Raw genomic sequence first — 12386 nt, 5'->3', positions numbered from 1 at the left:
TCTCTGCCTCACTGATCTGCAGTGAGTGGGGAGAACCCATCTTACCAGGGATTATTGCACAGAAGGAGGACAGAATAATAGCCCAAACCTACCCGGGCTATACTCTCCCTCTGGTGGAATCCAATGGTCCCCACTTGGACCTAAATTTGCGGGTCCATCCTGCAGGTGAACAACCTATACAAAACAAAATAACATGACATATTATTCACCATAATACAGTGTTATTACATTTGCAGGTTATACACCCTCCTTAGATGGTGACACAAAAGAACTAAGATTACTCCCAACTTGGAGAATCCGCTACTAACAGTAATGCCTGGGGTCAGGTTCCTTTACTACCCTACCCTCAGGATATGTATTCACTTGTACTAGCTATACCCTTTTAGGGTAGCCTGTGCACAGCACGGTCCACTGGGTTTGGAGCAGAAGTACCATAACACCCTGGGTGGCATACTGGACACCTACAATCATCCCATAATTTAGACATGGGTGCTAATGGTCGGAGAGGATCATGCCCATACACTTTCTCAAGGCATCTCCTGGAGATGTAAGGCACCCTTTCTTCATTATACCAATTCTCTAGGGAGCTATTAGTATCCCAATTTTCCTCGTCTGATCTTTCCTCATCATCAGAACTATATCCCCTGTCCTCATCAGTGGAACCCATTTCAAACTCAATCCCCCCCTCTACTGAGTGGTGAAAATAAAGTAATGACTTTTGGTGATTTCTGACAACTCTGTCAGACACTGGAGGCACATAGGGTTTTACCCGAGCAACAGGCACAATATGAACAACATCATTACCCAAATCCCCAGAGTCCTGAACCAAACCCACCCAGTCCTTGTAATCAGTGATTGGCTTGGGGACCCCCTGTTCACCCAGTGACCCGTGGTGACTGTATCTGGAAACGAAGCAGATGGGACAGGGACAGGGGCAATGGCAGGGGTAATGGGGCCAAAGACTGGGGCATAGGAAGCAACAGTGTCTGGGGCAAAGTCCTTGGCTTCAGCTAGGCCACAGCCTACCGCAGGTGACGTTGGCTGCTTGGACGCAGCCACGACAGGCCAGCGTTTTCCTCGGTCTACCACCCTATGTAGTGTTTCATTTCTCGCCTGGAGAGGGAGCTACTCACCGTAGCGGTCACAGCACAGTGCCAGTCCGCTCCGGAGGTCGCCTTGTAAGTGACGTCATCCTCTCGCGAGGTCGCGTCATCTTGTGTCAGGTCCCGCACAGGAAGTACATCATCCGCAGGATGGGGTACCGGGAGCTCGACACTGTCCTTCATGCGGAAGTAGGCGCTGGGATGAGCCTCGTCTCCGGACTCCTCCGACACACTGGGAGTCACCACGGCTGTGGGACTGCTACGCAGCTCCGGCCGCACCAGCGCCTGCTGTCGGGAGACATCTTGTCTCACCCGCTCCACATCACAGGTAAGTGGCTCTCTTCTTGCAGCACCGCTGTAGGGGTCCGCCGGTAGGCGTATCACACCCGCTGAATTGCTATCACGCTCGTCGTCCGACGAGGCAAGTAGGGACATCTCCGCAGGGGAATGACATTGGGGCCCCTCGCAGTCACTGGCGGCAATAGGCACGAAGCGGTCCCTCTTCTGCACCACCAGCGATAGCGATCCCCATCCTCCCTGGGCAGTCACTGTCTCTTCCTTGGGTTCCACCATTGTGAGTTCCGCTTCTGGAATCGGAGTGCATGGACCCCCTGGAACGTTTGTTGGGGCGCACGGGCCCTCTGCATGGGTAGCATCGACATGGCCCACATCGCATAGCATAACTGCTGGGTCATCAGGCTTTGCTGACACCAGAGGATCGTCTCTGGCCTCGTCAGGTTCGATCACCTCACCCGGTAGCATTTGGGTTGCGGTCTCTGGAACCGGCTCGGGCCTTGTCTCAGTCGTCGGGGTTCGGTACACCCCAAGGGTAGGCATTAGCGGGCTAGACACAAGATGGCTTGCCCCATTCACAAAGAAAATAGTCCCCCAAACAAGGTCTTCTCCCAGGCATACACAGTCAGGGCCCAAACACCGCAAGCTGGTGATCCCATCAGTGAGTACATCCAGGAAACCTTCTGGCAGCAAGTAATAGGCAAAGTCCATATCGCCTGCTCTTACTTTATGTATACACGGGCACAAAAGAAAGGGGTAACTCACTCATCTGGCCCGCCATGTTCCATCAGTCTGAGGTTGCGGCAGCTCGCATCCAGCTCCTCCTTCAGTTTGGGTAAAGCTCTGGGATTGTCTCTCATTGTGCCCCCTCCCTCTGGTGGAGATTAGAGGAGGGGCACTCGTAGTAAGGCGTGACTCTGGCTTTCACTGTGACCCCTCCCTCTGGTGGAGATTAGAGGAGGGTCACTGTGTGTTACCTCATGATGTGGACTCTTCGCTGAGCCAGTCACAGGGCAGGGGGCCGCAGCGGTTCATAGTCTGGCAACTGGCTAGTAGTACTCTGGGCTCTTCCCTGTGCAGTACTCTTGTGTCTCCCCCTCTTGGCTGCCAGTATCGTGGATCCTATCCAGGGGACCCTCTTAACTGCGTTAACCAGGCCACCCCCTAGGCATCCTGACTACCCGCCTCAGGTTTGACTAGAACAGCAATCGCCTTGTCTCCAGACCTATTCACCCTTTAGGGCAGTCTAGGGTGTGCTTTGCGAGGTTTTTCATTCTCCTGACTACCCCTAGACTTCCCCCTTTCAGCAGCACTTGTTCTGGAAGCATACTTTCAATCTCTCTGTTTTGCGTCGCTGAAAGCCTGTCCTGATTCTCTCAGCAGTGCCTCCAATTGTAACGGGTATTCCCCCGTATTTGGGTATTCCACCAACAGCATTCACTGGAACAGCATACACAGCAGCACAGGAACACAGTAACACAGCTGTACAGGAACACAGTAACACAGCAGTACTTCTCAGAATTACCCTGGCCTTTCACTCCCAGTCAGGGCCCTGGAAGCAGGCCTACTGCACCGACACACTTTATTCGAGCAAATACCCGGTATGTACCTGGCAGATACCTGGAATGCGCCGCTCCTCACCTCTGACAAGCCCCGTTGCATTTGCCTTCCCAGCCTGGGTTCATGCCTGGCTGCCGGGCGGCTGATCTGTTAAATGATAATGATTTGGATTTAATAGGCTGCAATGCTTCGCGTGTCTACCAGATGGCATAAATTCATGAATTGTAATGCAGTATATATATATGTACTGTGCAGTATTGCAGCCAGCGGGAATAAAATGCTTCAATCCCTGCCGGAAAATAACTCAATGCACTCGGGCAGAAAACAGTCACAAACCTCAATACACCCGGGTATACCCGAATTCGTGGGACTAGCCGAGCTCGAATAAAGTGTGTCACCAGTGTAGCTCTTCCACTACCCCCTATCAGAGTAGTGGGAACAGTCTACCAGCCTCTCCCAGGGGAAGGGCCTCAAGTCTGCCAGGTCCCTGACAGCTCGGTTAGGTAAGACTCAGCTCCTCTCAGGGTAGGAGCAACTGACTCAATACAGGAAATGCAGATCATTAAGACAGATACAACAAGAGCCCGCCCCTGTCCCTTATTGGACACAGGCCTGACTGCACTGCTTTCTCTGCCTCACTGATCTGCAGTGAATGGGGAGAACCCATCTTAACTCCTGGCAAACCTGCCCTTACCAGGGATTATTGCACAGAAGGAGGACAGAATAATAGCCCAAACCTACCAGGGCTATACTTATATATATAATAAAAAATGAATAGACGATACCGTTCTGTGGCTGACGAAATGCTTTTATTTGTGTGAGCAACTATATATATATATATATATATATATATATATATATATATATATATAAACCATACGATACCGTTTGAAGCACCAGAGTGCTGTCTCCTGATCTCGTGCTTCAAACGGTATCGTATGGTTTATTATTGCTTTATGGGACAAGCATCCAATTTGTTCTGCAAGTGGAGTGCTGGCTGCTTCTGTGGATATTATATATATATATATATATATATATATATATATATATATATATATATAATACTGAGTTAAGTTATGGTGAGTAAAAAAAGTGACAAAAACCCTCCACAGGAAAGCAAATATGCAAATACAACTGTATGCTCATCTGCATGTCTTAGGCAGGTCTGCAACCCCGCCTTTCCCCATTATCACCCAGCATACAGCACTTCCACTGCAGCAAGGGATTCTGGGAAATGACATGCAAATGAGCACACAGTGTCACTTTTTGCCTCTAAAACCATTTTTAACATGGTTCCCTATAGGCTTAAGCTTGCTGCATGGTCACAGCTTTGAGCACAGCCAGGGTTAAGGTGCATACCCAGAAAACCACCCACAGACAGCTGTTTCAACCTTAATGGGTCTCATCAGTGTGGGGTTGATTTTAACTGGATATATATATATATATATAATACTGAGTTAAGTTATGGTGAGTAAAAAAAGTGACAAAAACCCTCCAGAATCCCTTGCTGCAGTGGAAGTGCTGTATGCTGGGTGATAATGGGGAAAGGCGGGGTTGCAGACCTGCCTAAGACATGCAGATGAGCATACAGTTGTATTTGCATATATATATATATATATATATATATATATATATATATATATATATATATACAGTGTTCGACAAACCTATACATTTGCTCGCCCCGGGCGAGTGGATTTAACCCCCGGGCGAGTAAATATTGGCCCAAGCAGCACACGTTTGGTACTAGGTGGCGAGTAGATTTTTTTGTGTGGCGAGTAGATTTTTTGGTGATTTGTCAACCACTATATATATATATATATATATATATAGAACACACAAAAGGAGAAGTTGCTCAACACATAATATATAAGGTTAACTCAAGCCCTTTAATAAAACTAACTATAAGGGTAAAATAAAATATATACCCCAATTAAAGTCAGTATATAAATTAAATAGGACCTGATGGTGCTAGGGGATAGTGAAAACTATATAAGACACACAGATGAAAAGAACATAGACAATCCCCTTAGTAGCACTCTAAATTACACCTAAACTAATCTATAAGATAAAGATGGTTAAAAAGAAACAGATGCTCCGCCAATTCAGAAAAAATGAACAAGATTTTATTGATTAAACAACAAGACACACTAACTTAAAAACATAAAAATACTAAAGACAGCCTATGAAAATATATATGTATCAAAAATATAAAGAGAGGACTACTAATCAAACACTTTCAGTATTACAAAGAGAGAAAAAAAAAAAAACTAAAATGTGTCTAAATAAAGTTTAAATAATGACAACAAAGTAGTTTAGTCTAACATAATAGGCAATACAAAATATATTCCCACTGACATATGCATGAAAGAATAATAAATCATTGCGTTGGAAAAAGTATATAGTCAATGACCCAGTATATAGCCAGGAAAAATTAGTATGTATACCAAAAACAGAGGGGAAAAAAAGAGATAAAGCAACCAGGGAAAAATAATATAACAATAATAATAGTTATACCCTGAACAGCATTTCCCCAAAATGAAATCAATGAGAACTGATGCAGCAAATAAAGAAAAATATGACTAATAAAGACATATTAGCAAACAGAGTCATACATATTAAAAACACCACAAAGTGCAGCACTGCAAGGACAGGTAATGCCCAAACAGTAAGAGGAGGGTAAAACTCAGCTGCAGCTAGATTGTGTAGAGTTTGTGTCCATATTGATTGTACAGGATGTGTTTCCAAAGTCTGCTTATAACAGGAACAAAAAATAAAGTCCAAAATGCTGCATCAGATCCATCATAAGTCCCTCCAGGAAGAAGCCCACTCACGGGTGAAACATGTTGAGTGTTTACTTTACTACAGCCTTTATGTAATCTTCTATTCTGAGGGACTTATGATGGATCTGATGCAGCATTTTGGACTTTATTTTTTGTTCCTGTTATAAGCAGACTTTGGAAACACATCCTGTACAATCAATATGGACACAAACTCTACACAATCTAGCTGCAGCTGAGTATTACCCTCCTCTTACTGTTTGGGCATTACCTGTCCTTGCAGTGCTGCACTTTGTGGTGTTTTCAATATGTATGACTCTGTTTGCTAATATGTCTTTATTAGTCATATTTTTCTTTATTTGCTGCATCAGTTCTCATTGATTTCATTTTGGGGAAATGCTGTTCAGGGTATAACTATTATTATTGTTATATTATTTTTCCCTGGTTGCTTTATCTCTTTTTTTCCCCTCTGTTTTTGGTATACATACTAATTTTTCCTGGCTATATACTGGGTCATTGACTATATACTTTTTCCAACGCAATGATTTATTATTCTTTCATGCATATGTCAGTGGGAATATATTTTGTATTGCCTATTATGTTAGACTAAACTACTTTGTTGTCATTATTTAAACTTTATTTAGACACATTTTAGTTTTTTTTTTTTTCTCTTTGTAATACTGAAAGTGTTTGATTAGTAGTCCTCTCTTTATATTTTTGATACATATATATTTTCATAGGCTGTCTTTAGTATTTTTATGTTTTTAAGTTAGTGTGTCTTGTTGTTTAATCAATAAAATCTTGTTCATTTTTTCTGAATTGGCGGAGCATCTGTTTCTTTTTAACCATCTTTCTCTTATAGATTAGTTTAGGTGTAATTTAGAGTGCTACTAAGGGGATTGTCTATGTTCTTTTCATCTGTGTGTCATATATATATGTGTGTGTGTGTGTGTGTGTGTGTGTGTGTGTGTGTGTGTGTACACACACACACACACACACACACACACACACACACACACACACACACACACACACACACACACACACACACATATATATATATATATATATATAATATATGTATGGTATGGATTTCGTATGTAAAGCACCCCTCCCCTCCGGTTCCTGCACTATTGCTTTTACCTATTCATAAGCAGAAAAGTTTGGGTCTAGGAACTGCAAGACACTGCCTTCAATCCGCTCATCTGGTTATGAAATGATCACCAGACAATTTCAAAATGGTAATGATTTTTTTTAGCATCCAACAAGCATGAGGTGAAAGTTCGATTGCAATACACCAGTTATCTATCCCTCCATGCAGTTACCCACTCATCATGTACTTGATCAATTGGCAATTGACAACTTTGTTGATAATTAAAACATACAGCTTGTTTCTCTACATACCGTCATTATTATTTTTTAAAAGCACAGAGGGTAGGTTGAAAGTGTCTATAGCACTTGGCTTTTATTGTTGTCTATTGTTTATCTCTCAGATTTTTTTTTATTATATTCATTGAGTTCTACCCAACTACTATACTAGCATTAATCTTCTCAGCCTCTGGATTCTTCTGTAGCTGTATTAGGAGACAAATCTAAATAAATCTTGTTTAAATTATTGTATTACATTTTGCAACAAATTGCAAACTTGTTTGTATTGTACTTTTCTATAAAAAAAATGATGGCAATGATCTCTGATTGAGAGAAAAAAAACCCACAGGTCTACATAATAAACTCAAATTCGTTGATCTGGTACTGTAAAAAACCAGAAGCATGTATATTTCTTAGATACATGGATTATACCGTAGAATATAATGAACATTTGGGACCATTCTCTATTTCACCCTGACTATTTCTGTTGCTGAGACTGCATCTTACACTACAGTATGCTAGGTGGAGCCTGTGTCCATGGATCTGCTAAAAGAATCCATAGCCACAATTTCATTCTCCCCCTCCTTCATTTTCCTCTCTCTTATTCTGTCGCTTTCCCAGGCGCTGGCAGCTAAAATGCAGGTCTCAGCTCTTTGTGGATTGCTGTTGCGTTTTACTTGGTTTACCGTCAGTGTCATTCTCCAGATTTGAAATAATTTTGTTTTCCTTTCACTGTGGGAGCCTGTCTGTCTTGGATCTCAGTGTAATATTAGACAGGCGGTTTTTTTTTTCTTCCCAGGATCAATGTGAGCTGAGTTATTCTAGGGTAGGGGTGGATTGCAAATGCACACACATAGCACAGAGACAGTGACTGGCTGCGAATTCACATGCATATTCCGAGCTCTGGCACTTGGATGATACGTCCTGAATCCAACCAAGGAGATCCATCCAAGGAAGAGAAGACTGGAGCACACATCTGTGCGAACGATTAAAGCGCTTCTTGTTTAAATCCCAAGGATTTATGGGTCGTGGAATATACCGCTGTTCGGTGAAAGATTTTCCACCTATCCTCGTGCACAAAATGTATTTTTCCCCCTGAATGGGAATAAAAAAAAATGGAGATGTAAGTGGATGCAAAAAATAAAGATCATCGTAATGGACAGTTTATGGTCTACAAAAGGTTGTTGTGTGAACGACGGAAAGCGTTTGCATTGACTGCAGCAATCTCTGTGTGTGTGGAGGAGATATTATTTCGGCCAAGTTGTGACAACTGGGGGTTTTGATTTTTTTTTTTAATTTGTTTAGAGCTGGCATTTTGTATGGCTTTTAAAGGGTCGATACAAATCAGAAGACAGAAAAAAGACCGGTGCATGGAAATGGCTATGTAGCAGAAAAAAAGATCGTTTTTTGACATTATTTTATTTGGATAATAGTTGCTTTATTTTTTCGATTTGGACATTGATCTGTGATCTCGGTGGTTTCGCATATTCCCCTGGTTTCTGTCCGTGGCAGGGCTGGGACCCGACCCTGCCGCAGGTTGTTGAGATGCTGATGGAACTTGATCAGGAAACATAGGTTACAAAAGGTAATCAATCACCCCAACAACTATTGATATTGACTTGTTTTATTATATTTACCCGTGGCATTTATTCACTTTATTTTCAAACACAAATATGACTGAGGCATCTATTCCTGTTGCATATCATACTGGCCTTCCAATAACATTTAAAAAAATTGTTTGCAATGAGGATTATTAAGTGAGAATTTGATCGAAAGAGCATTCATTGCTTGCACTATTGGTTGTAGATTTTCACTGCAAGCTTGTAGTTACTAGATGGATAGATGGTTTGGGAGTAGGCTGATGTGATGTTGTTTGAAGAGCCTAGTTAAGCCTATCTTGTATTGGACTGCCTTGGTGTAAACTCCTTCGCAGGGACTGCAACGGATAAAACTGTGAAGATATGTCTAAAAAATCTTATTGACATGTACAATATTTTGATATGTTCACGTGTTGTGTGAATTGGTGGCGTGTAATGGTGGTTTAATCTTTCAGCACTCAGACTATAGAAAGCCATTCTCTGTGGAAGGATGGAAGAATACATTACATTCACCTAACATTCCTCTCCGCTGTGTGTGTTACTATAGAGCTAGCTGCGTTGTCACCCTCACCACCCCCCTCCCTTTTTATTTTTTGCTATGCACTGTGTATGATAAAAGATGAGAATATGGGAGGGATTGAAAAGAGGATGTTCGCAATAACATTTCAAGTCTCACCGGGTTACAGGTAGGTGTAGGCTGATGCTATCTTTTTAATGGAAAATAATCTCGTTTCAACGATGATTAAACATGATTCAAATTGGCACGAGGTTAGCGTTTTTTTTGCAAGCCAGCTTTCTCTTCCAGAACAACATATTACGGTGCATTTGTTTCCTTTAACAAACTACCATTTGTAAAGAAAAGGGATAGGTTACATATGTTTAGCCTTTCCAATTTGAGATGCCTGGATAAGATCAATTCAATAGATTTCTTCTAACATTTGTATTATTAGATTCCTCGGATAGTTTGATTAGGTGGACTGTGATTGTGTTTATGTATCTTTAAGCACAGCTGTGATGTCATCTGCATAATTTGTTTGTTAAATTTTCCTCAAATCATCATCACCATATTTAAAGGTGATACAAAAATGTACCTTGAAAATGAATAGAGCTACACTGGCTCAGCAGCACTAGGAATGATATATATATATATATATATATATATATATATGTACGTACGTACGTACGTACGTACGTACGTATATGTAGTATATGTATATGTATATATATATTCATCTTGGTTAGGTAAGATTACAGTATCCCTTGTGCTTTTGTACCCCAATTAGTGTTTGTTGTTGTCTCAGAATCATTAAATGCGTATCTGTTGGAAATGTGCCGATACAGTAGATCTCCCTCCTAAAGCTTTTAGATGGCTGTACAGTATGTGGTCCTTCTCCGCAGTGTTTAAAACAATGTGTAAGCAGAAGGAAAATGGATCACTGTGTGTGTCTCTGTAGCAATCACGTTCATAGCCAAAACATCTGATGTCTATTGTATTTACTTTCCTATCTCCATTGCTCATTATAAAGTATTTGCATTCTTACACACCCAGTCTAGTATCCACTCAACCAGCTGCTTTCAATAAGATAAAGGCTATGATCAGAAGACAAAATGTGAAATGTACAATATTAAAACTCGCCGAAAATACAGTAAGGATATTTGTGATTTCTCCCTAATTTATATTAAAATATGCTTAATGAGTCGGCTGTCAGCAATAAAGAAACATTGCATGCATAATATTATGTTTACTTGACACATTGAAGCTTCCTTCAGTTTTATGTTGGGACAATATTTTAGTTAAGTGGTTGGTTCAAATCTCAGTTCAGTTATTATTTTATTTTTATGTTGTATTGTTTGTCTACACTACAGTAATCTATTAACATGATAAATCTCCTGCTCCATTATCACTCCGAATACTAGTGGTTTTACTGGTGGCATTCAGGTAGCAAAAACCATAAAGTATCCATCCATGTTTGTTTAATTAGTCTAGGAAATACCAACAATTGCAAAATAAGAGGAAGCGGAACACTGCCTTTACCACATTAATTCTTAAATAATGAAAATATTTACCTACAGTAGGGAGTAACAATTACAAATTTAATTTGAAGATCAAGAGCAATCTGTAGTAAAACACTGCTCTCTTGTAATTGGAAATACAAATACTCTGATACCTGAAACATGGAAACAGTCATTGTTTTGAATATATTTAGAAACACACAAATATTATACCTTTTTTGTTTTACATGGGTAACTTAAATGCTCAGTAAGATTGAACACAGAAGCAGTATTGTAGAAGTGGCAAACATTTTTGTGTCTTCTAACTTTTTAATGAAGCTATATTTCGGCAACTGTTGTAAAGACTTAGTTTACAGTTATTGTACAGCATCTGCCTTTCTCTGTCTCTTTTATTGTGTGAGCTGATTTTGTTTAATGCCAGCTTGCAAAACTAAACCATCTTGTCATAACCACTGGAATGTTATGGCCTAGTTTATATCAATGTACAGCAATGTAATTTTAATTTCTTCGTCTTAATATTTAAAATTCTGCATTTTAAGGAAAAAAGAGAAATTGGGAAACATGAAAAGTTTTTACTGTATGGTGATTGAACATGAAACATAAATGTTTATCATGTTATTACAGACCTATTACTACATGCATTTGGCATGTATTATTTTTTTTAAACTGCTGAAAACACTTCCAGGTATTAATAATACAGTAGTTTATAATGTATAGATAATCTATTTGATATTTGATTTACTGACATGCATTCCCTTGGGCACTACTGAATGTGGCCTATGGCCTTTTTATGCTGCAGAGCATCCAAGAAGTTAACATGTTAAAACAAAAGCCCATACACTGTAGGCATGCAAAAGAGTCACGTGATCATTTGAGGCTGGATTTAAATATGTAGATTAACCTAAAATCATACTGTATCAATGTATGAGTGCAGTTGATTAGTGGTTAGAAATATTGTATGTTGAAGGAACTAGAGGGATTAGGCTACGGGAATGCATAGCTACGGGAAAAAAAACATAGATAAGATATTTTTTTTATCTGTTTGATCAGGTTGTTTTTGCTGTTTATAGATCCTGCAGAGGCAGTATGTGTGTGTTAGTATTCAAAACAAGTTCCAGAAGCTCAGCCCTAGCCAAAAACATTGAGAATAAGAGAGGGACCAAAGCCCAGTTTTTGATGTTCTGCCTGGGTGGGTAACCTGAATAATTTAAATGCATTCCATTGACAGTTGACCCTGTTAGCAACTTTTTCAGTGGTTCTCTGTTTTTCCCCTTTTATGCATCTCAAAACAATTCCAAAAAGTGCTATAAAAAATCCCTCAATGTCATTTATTTTCTCTGCTGGCCGGATGGAATAACTTTTTTTTCCCCCCTGTTTCACTTGCTTTTGTTGCATAAAGTGTTTCTCTTGCATAGCATCCCGTTAGATGCAAAGCATAGTGAAATAATACATGGATGGATATCAGCTGAGCACATTTACTGTATATTAGTCACCAAGTTACTAACCGCATTGGTAAAGCTGTATTATTTTTATTAACATTATTATTTGTGTGATTAAATGTTCAGATTGAGATATAAGTGTATCTGTATATATACTAAGACCGGTATTATTGCAATGTTTTTAAACTAAGGATGAAAATCAAATATGCATTTGTAATTAATTCATTTTTG

The 12386-nt window shown here is 40.3% G+C and overlaps 1 protein-coding gene across 15 annotated transcripts in view; it reads left to right on the top strand.

The window, feature by feature from the left end:
* Positions 1 to 7688: 7688 nt before the first annotated feature.
* The window catches only part of ADGRL3 (adhesion G protein-coupled receptor L3), a 2053745-nt gene continuing 2049047 nt past the window's right edge, over positions 7689 to 12386 (top strand). For 7 of the 15 annotated variants that reach the window (XM_075603418.1, XM_075603394.1, XM_075603400.1 and 4 more), the window contains exon 1: positions 7689 to 8690. The gene's annotated coding sequence lies outside the window, so the exon portion shown is untranslated. Of the gene's footprint in view, positions 9390 to 12386 lie in introns of all 15 variants that reach the window. The other 8 variants (XM_075603447.1, XM_075603491.1, XM_075603481.1 and 5 more) reach the window with 2 other exon arrangements.

Source organism: Ascaphus truei, chromosome 1, assembly GCF_040206685.1.
Source record: "Ascaphus truei isolate aAscTru1 chromosome 1, aAscTru1.hap1, whole genome shotgun sequence".
In the NCBI taxonomy this organism is placed as follows: Eukaryota; Metazoa; Chordata; class Amphibia; order Anura; family Ascaphidae; genus Ascaphus; species Ascaphus truei.
This window is presented reverse-complemented; position numbering and strand designations above follow the sequence as displayed.